At 41.2% G+C, this 12676-nt stretch overlaps 1 protein-coding gene across 2 annotated transcripts in view; it reads right to left on the minus strand.

Annotated features, from left to right (window-relative positions):
• LOC143756994 (teneurin-3) overlaps positions 1-9743 on the minus strand; it is a 171627-nt gene extending 161884 nt beyond the window's left edge. For both annotated transcript variants that reach the window (XM_077247935.1, XM_077247934.1), the window contains exon 1: positions 9367-9743. The gene's annotated coding sequence lies outside the window, so the exon portion shown is untranslated. The remainder of the gene's footprint in view (positions 1-9366) is intronic.
• Between the last annotated feature and the right edge of the window lie 2933 nt (positions 9744-12676).

A 12676-nucleotide genomic window follows, 5' to 3' on the forward strand; every position in this document is an offset into this window, starting at 1 on the left:
TTAAAACAATCTCATAACCTTATTTAATGCAATTGTAATTCCCTTTCAAGGGAACTCGAGCTGCGTTGAGACGCGGTGGGGGAACGCTCTGCATGATTGCGTCGTGAAGCACGTGTATAATCAGTCCAATGGAAGAGCGAGACGTTCATAGGCGGGAAGCTATAAAGCACACCAGAAAACAGACCGTGACAGCTTCTGTGCCTTCAGCAAGCGATCTGTGTATTCTGTCCTTGTCATATTTATTGTTGTCTGTCAAGTTGCAATATATATATGTATATATATTATGGCAAAGAGAGCAAGCAGTTTTGTGTTGTTCCCTGCCCACGTTATATCGTGGGTGGGGACACACACATCAGCTTTTTTGTTACTATTTGGGAGTGGAGCATGCCACAGTTCAGTTCTCGAGGGGGCTGACTGTGAGCATTGCGAGAAGCTGTCCATGGACACTCCGCTCCCGGCGGGCGTTCTTCGAGGAGGACGGTTCGGTTCGCACTCCCCGCGCGGGTCACGCAACGCGGATTTTGGGGTTCGCAAACGGATCTGACAGCGGGGTTTGGGACGGGCTCCGCCCTATCTCAGCTATATATATATATATATATATATATATATATATATATATATATATATATATATATACATTTTTCTGATTTAAAAATAAAGAAAAATAAGATAAATTATGTCTGTTCTTCTGGACGCTTCGCTTTCAAAAAAACAAACAAACAAACTAAGAAATAAACCATTCAGCGGCGTTCCAGAGGTTTCTTCCTCACCAATCTAATGTTCCTGAGACTGCTGGGCGGGAGCAGTCTCGGTCTACTAAGCTCCTCACAGCACAGAGTGCAAAACGAGCATCGCCATTTGGGCTCCAACACAATCGAGGGGGACCTGGGTCGCGGTAGCAGTCTAGCCAAAAAGTTAGAGATATGCAAGATCCGAGTACTGTTTTATCTCTAAAATAGCTTGGACAAAGAGGAAGCCCTGACGCCGAGGCTATCAGGCTTCTAAGGGTGGTCCCCTCCAGGCTAGGGATGGTTTTGAGGAGGGTCGCAGCGCTGCCAGTTTGGTTTTCCTGCTGGTTCGCCGTTCAGGGCACCAAGGTGTCAGTGTCCCCAAACGATCCTCCGAGGGGGGTCGTAGAGCAGTCAGTTCGGTTTCCGGTTCGGTTGCCGGTTCGCCGTTTCAGGGTGCCGAGGTGCCTGCTTTTTCCAATGATCCTCCGAGGAGGGTCGTAGGAACTAAGCTATGTAGAGGTAGGCAAGATCGGAGGACTGTCGTCATCTCTAATAAAGCTTAGACAGCTCGCAAAAAACGAGGCTATCAGGCTTCTGAGGGCTCCTCCAGGGCAGGGACGGTTTTGAGAAATCGTTTCTCCTCGGCGCCCTCAGAGGTGCGACTCTCTGAGGAGGGTCGCAGCGCTGCCAGTTCGGTTGTTCCCTGCCGGTTTGCCGTTCAGGGCACCGAGGTGTCAGCGTCCCCATACGATCCTCCGAGGAGGCTCGTAGAATGGTCAGTTCGGTTATTCCCTGCCGGTTCGCCGCTTCAGGGCACCGTAGTGACTTTTCAACCAAATCCAGAGGCCAGACTTGGGAGATTCTACTTGGTTGCCCTAGTAGAATTTCTGGCAGCGTGGAAACTACTGCCACATATTTCTCAGTGGGTCCTGCACACTATAGGAAAGGGTTCAGAATTCGGTTCTTGTCCGACCAGATTTCTAGGAGTCCTCCCCACTGTGGTGGACCCCGAGCAGGCTATGGTTATGGAGCAGGAAGTACTGACACTTCTGTAAAAGGAGCTGTAGAAGTGGTTCCTCCTCTTACAGCCATTACTTCATTGTTCCGAAAGAGGATGAGGGGTTGCGTCCTACTCTAGACCTAAGACAATTAAACAGCAGGTTTCGGATTCTTAAGTTCAAAGTATGCTTACGCTAAATATGTAGACTTACATCTGTCTCACAATAGACTTAAAGGACGCTTACTTATCTATCCATCCTCATCACAGGAGGTTCCTGAGGTTTGCTTTCAGGAGCGAAGCATACCAGTATCGGGTTCTTCCATTCGGCCTAGGTTATCACCCTGCCCCTTTACAATATGTGTGGATGCAGCTCTGGCTCCTCTGAGAGTCCAGGGCATTCGCGTATTAAATTATATCGACGATCGGTTGATTTTAGCTCAGTCCGAGCTTTTGGCAGTTCAACATCGAGATGTCGTTCTGTCCCACATAAGGAGGTTGGGGTTGCGGCTCAACACCAAAAAGAGTGTACTCCTCCCAGCTCAGAGGACCACTTTCCTAGTTGTAATATGGGATTCGACAACATGCAAGCACATCCGTCTCCTGCACGTATTCTGCGATTTTCACAGCCGTAAAGAATGTAAAAGTAGGTCAGTCACTCACTGCAAAACAGTCTCTGAGACTGTTGGGGCTCATGGTAGTTGCGTCCAACATAGTTACTTTTGGGCTTCTGTACATGAGACCCCTGCAGTGGTGGCTCAGGACCAAGGGGTTTTCTCCAAGGGGAAATCCGTTTCGCACGATCAAGGTCACGCGGCAATGCCTACGTGCCTTGGTCATGTGGAAGAGACCTTGGTTCCTCGCCCAGGGCCCAGTGCTGGGGGCTTCTTGTCGACGCGTCACGCTATCGACGGATGCTTCCCTCACAGGATGGGGGGCGGCCATGAGTGGCCGCTCGGTGAAAGGTCTTTGGTTGGGGCTCTTGGCAGTTGCGTCCAACGTAGTTACTTTTGGCCTTCTGTACACGAGACCCCTGCAGTAGTGGCTCAGGACTAAGGGGTTTTCTCCGAGGGGAAATCCGTTTCCACATGATCAAGGTCACGCGGCTATGCCTACGTGCCTCGGTCATGTGGAAGAACCTTGGTTCCTGAATCTTGTTTCTGCCCTGTTGGTACAGTACTTGATTTCTGTAATGAATGTTACTTTGCTGGGTTATCTCTGAGGAGACATCCTTAATTTTGTCTTCTCCGTGGTACATGAGGCTGAGGCCTGCACGTACTTGGATTTGCACCTGGTTTGGTGGTAGTATTTCTTCACCCCAGGTCAGGTTGTATTTCTAGGTCCCTACTAAATGTGCGGGTCATTTGTGCTCCAGGCCTTCTGTCCTCTACCTTTAATACACCAGATCAGGAAAAACGTAATCTGTTATGCCCTGTCCGGGCTTTGGATGCGTATGTCCACAGAGCTTCTCAGTGGCGTATATCAGAACAATTATTTGTCTGCTTCAGGTAACTTAAGATAGGTTGCCCTGCATCTAAACAGATAATGAGCAATTGGGTAGTGAGGCTATCTCACTTGCGTATGAAGCGGCCGGACAGCCTTCACCTATGGCTGTTCAGGCCCATTCTACAAGGAGTATGGCTGCCTCTAGGCTTTAATTTCGGGTGTTTCCCTTCAGGACATTTGTAATGCGGCAGGCTGGTCCTCACCACATACATTTGTCAGATTTTATGACCTAGACCTCTCCACTCCCGGGGTTAGGCTGCTTGCTTCTTAGTGTGCGCAAGGACTTCACACAGAACGGGCATTTCTCATTATGGCGTAGTGGGTATAGGGTTCCCACCGCGTCTCAACGCAGCTCGAGTTCCCTTGAAAGGGAACGTCTCAGGTTACGTATGTAACCCTGGTTCCCTGAGAGGGAACGAGACGCTGCGTTCTCCTGCCATACTTCCTGCATGCCCTGATCGACTTGCTTCAGGCTTTTTCAGAAGCTGTCGCGGTCTGTTTTCTGGTGTGCTTTATAGCTTCCTGGTCTACGACATCACCCGCCTATGACGTCTCGCTCTTCCATTGGACTGATTATACACGTGCTTCACGACGCAATCCCGCAGAGCGTTCCCCCACCGCGTCTCAATGCAGCGTCTCGTTCCCTCTCAGGGAACCAGGGTTACATACGAAACCTGAGACGTTTTTCAGTGTAAATTATTTGATTTAATTGTTCTAAATAATTTAATTTATTGATCAAATTTAGGAATTTAAAATGAAAGATGACGCATTCATTTAATAAGATTAGGGGGGTGCCCTTTAAAGGTGCAGATATTACAATATGCACATTTAAATATATCAAAGCTGATTGAACACTGCATGAGAATATTGCTTCAGAATAAATTATATTTACAACAAAAAAAAAAAACGGACAAGCAACTTTTTTACTTGGACAAGTAAATTACAGATTTACTTGTCCAAAGGACAAGCACATTAAAAGGCTTAATGTCGAGCCCTGTAAATGCATTGACTGTACAAAATGCAATGTTTTTTAGTTACATAAACTTAAAGATGACCTACCAAGTTTTCATTCACTTGATAAGTTAAATGAAAGGAAAGCAAAAGAGAGAACTGACGGGGAAAGGCTGAGGTGAATATATTCAGCAGTATAAAAAGCAAATGAAGTGACAGCAGAGGAAAGCAAATGAACAAACCAATTTGCCTTGACTTCATATCAAGATGAAGATTGAAGGGAAAATAACTTTGATTTCAACATGGCAGATTTTCTTGATTGCATTTTAGGACAAATGTTTATCAGTAATCACCTGAAATGGTTTTCACCTCAAATTATAATGGGATAGTGGCCTTTTTAACGGTCTTACCTGTTTTTCAAATATTCAGCAGCAAGCAAACCTCATCGCACCACACTAGAGATCCTAATCCAAATGAATTTACTCTATCCTAAACCGCATTTTAAAAAACAATCATCAATTTAATTTCATTACAGAATATGATTTGTGCCACGAGCATCTCTCATTACTCATGTTATACCCTCTCCCGTTTTTGTCTTCAGTTTTCTGCAGGACATTAATGTAAATCCCTTGTTTCCAGAGCTGAGGCAGTTTGGAACAGGGATACTGGCGAGTTTCACTGCCTGGTCAGCGCACTTCCTGCCTGTGGCAAATCATAGGCTGCCTCCAACACAGCAGGAGGCAGGCAAGAGAGCTCCACAGCAAATTGGAGAGTCGTGTGGGAGGGCGGGTTAAGATGGGGGAAGAGCGAGAAAAAGAGAATGAGAGAGAATTTAAAAGAAACAAGGATGTTATGGAGGTTGAAAAAGTGTACTGCAGGCAGCCAAGTCTGTAATGGACTTTAGGACATCTATAGCGCACAGAGAATGTCTCTGACTTGAAGCAATTCACTTGCACACACACACACACAATCCACAATGTTCTTATCCCTTAGGGTGAAACAAAATGCATGACCAGAAATGCACAGACACTTTCTAGATGCTCCAAAAAGACAGAAAGTTCGAGATACAGCTGCAATAGCAATAAATCACACCACTAGTTCTTGTAAAATCATGTAAAGTATCGTGTAAAGACAGATGCTGCAGGTAGCAATCCATCACAATTCAGTACTAATAAGCACACAGTAAAACACAATGCACAAGAGAATTTGGCTGACATGTATTTCAGCTGGTCTCACAATGAAATCCGCCTGGTTTTTAGCTAATAAAGTAGATTAGATACACAATAATACTACTAAACAGGTACATTGCAGGGATAAAAATTTTATTGATTGCATTTCAGACATGTCCTTAACAACAAACCAAGTACAATTTAAAACACTGCATGCCGCCTTTATTGTAAGATTGCACAAAACAACTTATTAAAAAAATGACCGATGTTCTATCCATGGATCCATCAAAAGCATTAATCGCCGTATTCTAGGAGCCACTGCTCTTGCTGAGACAGTCTAGTCCTTTGAGACTTACTTTGCATGTATTTGTGTCTGCATTTTTTGAAATCCTGATTTGTCCTTCACTCAGCTGTTGGCAAGTCAATTTTAAATGACACCAGTTTAAAGAGTAATCAATATGTGTAAAGTCTTGTTGACGTGCTGAAGTTCACGAGGGAAATCAGATGTCAATTTGGCCATAGGATCCTGTAACTGCAACTGCCGGCAAACAGTATAACATCTTTGATTCATCTACAGTGCCTTTAAATTGATTAGCTGTTAATTCTCTGAGGTGGTAAACTGTGTAGTTTGAAGCAAATATTGAGCAAGATGTATTTGTGCCTGCCTCTTGGCATCTACGCAAACTTGTTTGTTAAAGCATTTGTTTGTGTTCTTGTTAGTCGAAGCATGTAATGGTTAAAAAAGGGATAAATCCAGAGCAAACACTATGGATTTCAGCCAAGGACAATTTTCAGATCCTCCACAGTTTAAAAATGTGGCATATGGGGACGTTTTTGTGTAGACGATAAATCAGGCTAATCCTTTACAGGCTGTGATAACCTGGACAATGTTAAGCCAACAGAGATCGGGTCTGTCCACTGTGATTATGCAGAGTAAATATAGTGTAAATGTGAAACGCAGAGGGTGACGTGCTGGCAGTGCGTGTTTGTCAGGGTACATTAACCTGCGCCTGTTTGCTTAGCACTATTGAAATAGCCACTGATGGCTGAGCTACTTTCATAGACACACACACACACACACACACTCTTATTCACTCTATCTCTCTATACGCTGGATTAAAAAGCTACTTCAACTGGAGTGGTGAAGCAAATAAACAAATATTGAAAGAAGTACTATTCTACTCAATAAACTGCCAAAAATGTCATTGTAGAATTAACTAGTCCTTCAGAGTATTTTTTCAAACTTGTATCAAGAAAAATTAACACAATTTCCATTTATGAATGGACTGCATGCCAATCAGTGAAATGCCAGTCCGCAAGACTAACTACGGTAAAATCATCTAAGAGGAGAGTCATTATGATTTACTACTACTGCAAATAGGATAGGATATCATAAAAGGTACTTGATGGTGATATTTTTTGTTTGTTGTTGAGTTTTTCACTCTGCAGTAAAACAATAAATGAAATTCATATGATTTATTAAGCAGGGCTGAATGCAACCTTTCACTTCATTGAAGCTTGACTTCTCTTCTTTTTTTTTTCTTTATTCTTAGACTGAGTGTTATTTGAACCGTTTGATACTAGGTAAAAGACTATAACACTCTCTTCCCAGCTGAATATGTGACACATGAGAGACAATATCTTCTAAATAAGCAACTGACATTAGTGACCTTTTGTTTTTTCCTCGCTCTCTGTCCTTTTTCATCCCCCAACCAGACGACAAGTGTGCTTTTCCCTAATCAGAGGATGATGTGGTTTTCTCTGCAATCAGGGGTGTATGTTCGCAATGTGACCTCTATTTTTAATGTGCCAAAAAAACCTGAAAAATCATAATATTAACTGGCTGAAAATGTTTTGGGCTTCAAAGCGCCATTGTCTTATTCGCAAAGTGTAATAAGAAGTGAATCTATGGACCTACAGAATGTGAAAATCAACACACTGTTTCTGTATAATGATCGAGATCATCATTGCACAAATCAAAATGGCAGGCCTCTACTCTGAGTAGGCTACCTTTTCAGTCACAACAAATCATTTTTTTCTGATGTTGTGCATCTTTTGTTATATCACAATGAGGTCTTTATTTTTTCTACCTTGTAAAAGCAAAATTGATATGTGGGATAAAGACAACTGGGGTTTCAATCACAATATGTAATTTAAGGAGTTTTCAGCGTTATAACTGACCAGAAACAGAATCAGTTTAAATGAATCAATGCTATTGCAAAAGCCTTTGAAAATCTATTTGGTTACACTTTATTTCGATATCACTTTAGATATTCTACTAACTATAAGTAACTTTTCAACAACATGTCAACTAACTGTCATTAGAGTATTAGTATAGGATGTAGTAGACTGTAGTAGACTGTCAGTAGACTGTTAGGTTATGGTTAGGTGTTAGGGTTCGGTTTAGGAGAAGAAGTTGACAAAGTTGCTAAGTTACTTATAGTCAGTAGAATATCTGTTCGGGGACCAACAAAATAAAGTGTTAGCAGATATTAAACAGACAGTCTACTAATACTCTACTGAGAGTTAGTTGACATGTAGCTGCAAAGTTACTTATAGTCAGTAGAATGTCTAAAGTGGACTATCGAAATAAAGTGTTACCATCTATTTTAGTCATACCTTGATAACTGTTCAATAATCTTTATCTGGGTCTAATGAGTGCCCTTTATCATCCTAGTTGAACTGATTTGATGAAGTATTGCCTTGTAAATCGTTTTGTGCTACCATTGCCCTTGATGACAAATGAGCTCAATTAGTCATATGCTCATCTACATGTATAAGTTATCTGAGACAATAATATAACTGCAACCGCGTTTTAATCGGTAGGCTATTGCAAATTAATGGTTCAGTCACTTATATGAACTGGAATGTACTATGAACTTATGAACTATGAACCAAGGATCAGGCTAGACCAATTCAATCTGAAAAAAAATCAATTCTCATGTTTCATGAATAGAACAATGAAACCATGTTCATACTGTGTCTTGTAATTGAAATTGAGAAATCGTTATCACGTTTCATTGATGCTTCTTTAGGCTACCGTTAAATGCTGTTTAACTGTTTAAAATATGCCTAATTTAAACGTATATTAATGTAATTAATAAACGTAAAAAGTAATTAACGAGGCTGTGGGAACTGTCTCACCAACAGAGATTGTAATTTGAAGTTAGTTAACTGTGCTAGCAGCGCCAATTAACAGTTAACATTTTAAACGTCAGCAATTGTTTTGTTATGTATTTGTAGCCTAAAATATAATTTGACGTAATTTACCCACCTACCACCCGAAATATCGCAACAGCGAATGCGACAACTGTTCGCTAAACTTGTGCAAAAATACGCGGGCTGACTAACTTCTCTACCTGTCTTGTCTTATCTTATTTATTTTATTTAATCATTGTGCTTTTGAAGAACGTGTTGAGACCTAGAGTTGTATGGGGGGGTTGGAATACAAATAAATAAATAAATACCACCCACCTCCCCAATCTTTTCTTTTGACGTCCTTTAAGGAAATTCAAGCACTGAAGTAGCCTAATCCGCACCATGGTTTTGTGCATTGAAGATTTATGGTAAACAACCTGTTTGTGAACGTTTACATTTGCAAACATTTTCATGGCATGTCAAGTAACGTCAGCCTACAGTATTTGGCTGTGGGACGTAGGACAGGTCCTCAGTCCATTCCTAACCTAGCTATTCTATGCATGAATTTCATTCTCCAAGGTTGCAAAATACTACAAGTTTGTGTCTGGTTATTTACGTGCAGCTGGGCGGAATTCATGCCATTAAAGTATGCAGATACCGAGTAGCCTAGCCTATTCCAACTTGCACATTACAGCTGCAAACGGGTCAATAAAATACTCACTAGCCTCCTTGAAAGGAAACGTTCTTCATTAAAAACAATGGTATTACAAATGTCTCAACATATTGGCAAACGTCATCCAACTGAATCAACTAACAAGTAAAAGCAACATGAAACAAAAGTAACCTGACACTACTGTTTCTCGTATCATCTTACCTCGTAAAATTCGGTTTAGATCTCCATTGTAGTGGGACGAGATGAATAAAAACTTTACAGTAGGTATCCAAACTTATTAAAAGCAGCAGCTGTGAGATGAGGTAAAATAACGGTTAGGACGATAAATTTCCCGCAGTCACGCCTTCCCGCGTCTCTCACACACTGAGTGCTCTCGAGCGGGGGGGAATTCTTCCGCAAACGACCAGCCACAAATACTGTCTAAATAGCGAGACAACGATTTGGACCCGGTGAACCCAGAGGCAATAATTCAGGAAGCGTTAGTTCTAGCTGTGTCAGAAACACATGTGATGGAGCCAAGGACTGTACCACTCCTCTGTTCTGCCTGTGTGTTTGTGTGTGTGTGTGTGTGTGTGTGTGTGTGAGCGACTGAGCGCGCGCGGTGCTGATGAGAGGACAGGTCGTTTGCGCGGGATTCGCGCGATAGACAGGCAATGTCATGAACTGCACGAGGACCCGGAGCATCGCTGAATACTGAACAAGTCTGTTTTTCTCTTTCATTTGTATGTATAATTTTATATAAACAACAAGAATCTCACCATTTAGATACATTTCAATAAATGGAAGGAAACTTAAATCCTACTGGTATCACAGACTTCTAATGGAAATTACAAAATGTACATTGCTTCACTACTAAGTTGAGATTTACTGGTTTATGTTTGTTAAAAAAAAAAATACAAAAATTAATTGTGTGTGTGTGTGTGTGTGTGTGTGTGTGTGTGTGTGTGTGTGTGTGTGTGTGTGTGTGTGTGTGTGTGTGTGTGTGTGTGTGTGGAAATAAAAAGATGAATCGTGTAATTCTCTAACCTTGTTGCAAAAACACATTGTATAAAAATACAATGAAATAAATAAACAGCCACACAGTAACAGGATTGCATATTTACAGTGTGTATGCGGTCAAAGAATATTATGTGAAAACTTGCCACATTCATATTTAATATTTAGTGTCTCTGAGACTCCAAAGTAATGAATAATTTTTTGGAGGCCGATTGAAGCATGTTATCAAGTTTCCTTATTACCAGTTTTTACTGGAAAACATTACGCAATCTGATGCTTGAATGTTAAATGCATTTTTAAAGCAAGTAAAATTGCCTTGGGGCTCTGTCAGACCCCAAACAGAACATGAGGGTTAAAAGAACTTCCCATTAAGATCCAATACATATTCAACAAGCAACTAAAATCCCATTGTTTTAAATGGAAATTGTGATATTGTATGTGATCATTAAAACCAGCATAATGAATTTGCACTTGTCTTATTGCAATTGACTGGATTTTTCCTTAAAATAAAAGCTAATTAGGCTTTAGTTAATCAGTTAATTAGCGGTACAGATGGTGAGTTTTCTATCTGGCATCATCTCCCCGAAGACTGGCTTGCAGTGGCATTTTTCATGTAGTTGTCCCTGCTTAGAGGACATTAGAGGGCCTTTTGGCTTTCATCAAAGAGCTGATGTGAAAAGCACATGGCATATGAATCGCACTTTGACGGCTGTGAAATGACAGCTCTCACAGTAGCTGTGTGTATAGAATGAAGATCATTAATTACAAAAGCCCCAGCTACTTAATCCCACTCGAAAGAGAGCTTGAGGCGTCTGTTTTCCCTTTGCCCTCCTCTGTTTTTTGCTCTCTTCCAGTATCTCTTTTTTTCGCATCAGTCGCCCCCATTTCTCCTCCCCCACACCAGTCGAGCTGTCTTTTTCTCAGACTCATTCTTCTTTCTTTTCAGCTCTTTTATTTTCCATTACAAACTCAATTTTTATCTCCTCATTCTTTCTCTGAATTACTATTTTATCATCTGTCGCCCTTCGCGTGTCATGGAGTCAAGCAAGAACAGAATCCAGAGTTGGAGTCCAGACGTTTTTGGAGTAAGCACGGGGAGCGGTAGTGCCCTCCTCCTGGGTCCCAGCCCTCAGACCTCATGCTGAGATGGAGTTATCTCTCGAGGCAAGCTGTTCCACTCACCAGAGCCTTGCATCTAAGTCTTCATGCCAAACACCAGCAGATCAAACTCTCTCCCAACAGGAAGTGCTATTATCTGTATGAAAGCCAGCTTGATCAGTAGCTTGCCTTGTACTGCAACTGAAAGACAACAACAGAAAAGTGATACGCTTCTATCTGCCGAGGAGCCAGGCTGGCCCAAAATTCCAGTGTATACTCATTATGTGAATATGTAATGTTTCACTATGTCTATGAAACTTTTTTTGCTCAAAAATATTATGAAAATTGATTTTGAAAATCAACCACATTCAAGGACGTTTTAAGTGATTGATTTGTGTATTGTATAAGACAAGATACTAAGATTTGGCATTGACTGAGACTGTTTATAATGTGCTTCGTTTCTCACTGGCAGAAAATGTGCCGCAATAACATTAACATATTAGTCACCCATTCAGACGGACATAAACGCCATACCTACAGAATTTCTAATTAAACTTTATGACAAACACTGTAAAGGTCACTCCCATCAAACTCTAATTCTTCAATAGACCTTCTGCAAACATTGTTCTGGAAACGGTCTGCTTGAATCCTCGAAACACAATTTCTGGGACAGTACTAAATGTCTCCTTTTCCTTCTAATCCATCACCGCTGGTCTCATTTGTACCCTCTAGTGGGGACGAGTAACACTGTAATTTCTCATTAGATGAGGGCACAGCTGTCTGTTTGAAAACAAATGATTTGGACATGAAATCACTGAGGGTGATACATGCACAGAAAACGTTTTGATATGGATGCACTCAAACAAAATACAATTTCTATTGATTGCAATATAAGGGTTAGCACTGTCTTTTGAAAGACCTGAGAAATATGCTAAATGCTACATGCAAAAATCTAGTGAAATCTATCAGGTTGTCGGTCAGGAGATACATATATAATGAATGTTTTAAAAATCGTTTTTTTCTTCTGCCATTACATAGACGGTGTACAACATACTAAGATGAAGTTCCAAAATACAGATATGACTTTTAAATTGCTATACTTTTCAGCTTTAGGCATTCAATCATCACATTCGACTCTGAGTAGCAGAGTAAATGATCATGTACCCATGTAAATGAATTGCTACCAGTCAAGTTAATTGAATATGACAATTAATCTTACTACGTACTGTATGTCACCTTATTTTTCAAAATATAGTACAACAGTATCTGAGGTGGTAAATAGTGAAGCAATTGTGAGGGCAAATATGGTCCATGAGGGAGAATGAGCTGCACTATGTTTAAGTTACTCTCAGACGATGAATATACCAAGCTTCTATAGGAGAAAAGCTGATTTTACTCTTACTTTGTATTCACTGTT

This window comes from Siphateles boraxobius, unplaced genomic scaffold, assembly GCF_051911475.1.
Source record: "Siphateles boraxobius isolate OS27281-9 unplaced genomic scaffold, OSU_SipBor_1 3, whole genome shotgun sequence".
NCBI lineage: Eukaryota > Metazoa > Chordata > Actinopteri > Cypriniformes > Leuciscidae > Siphateles > Siphateles boraxobius.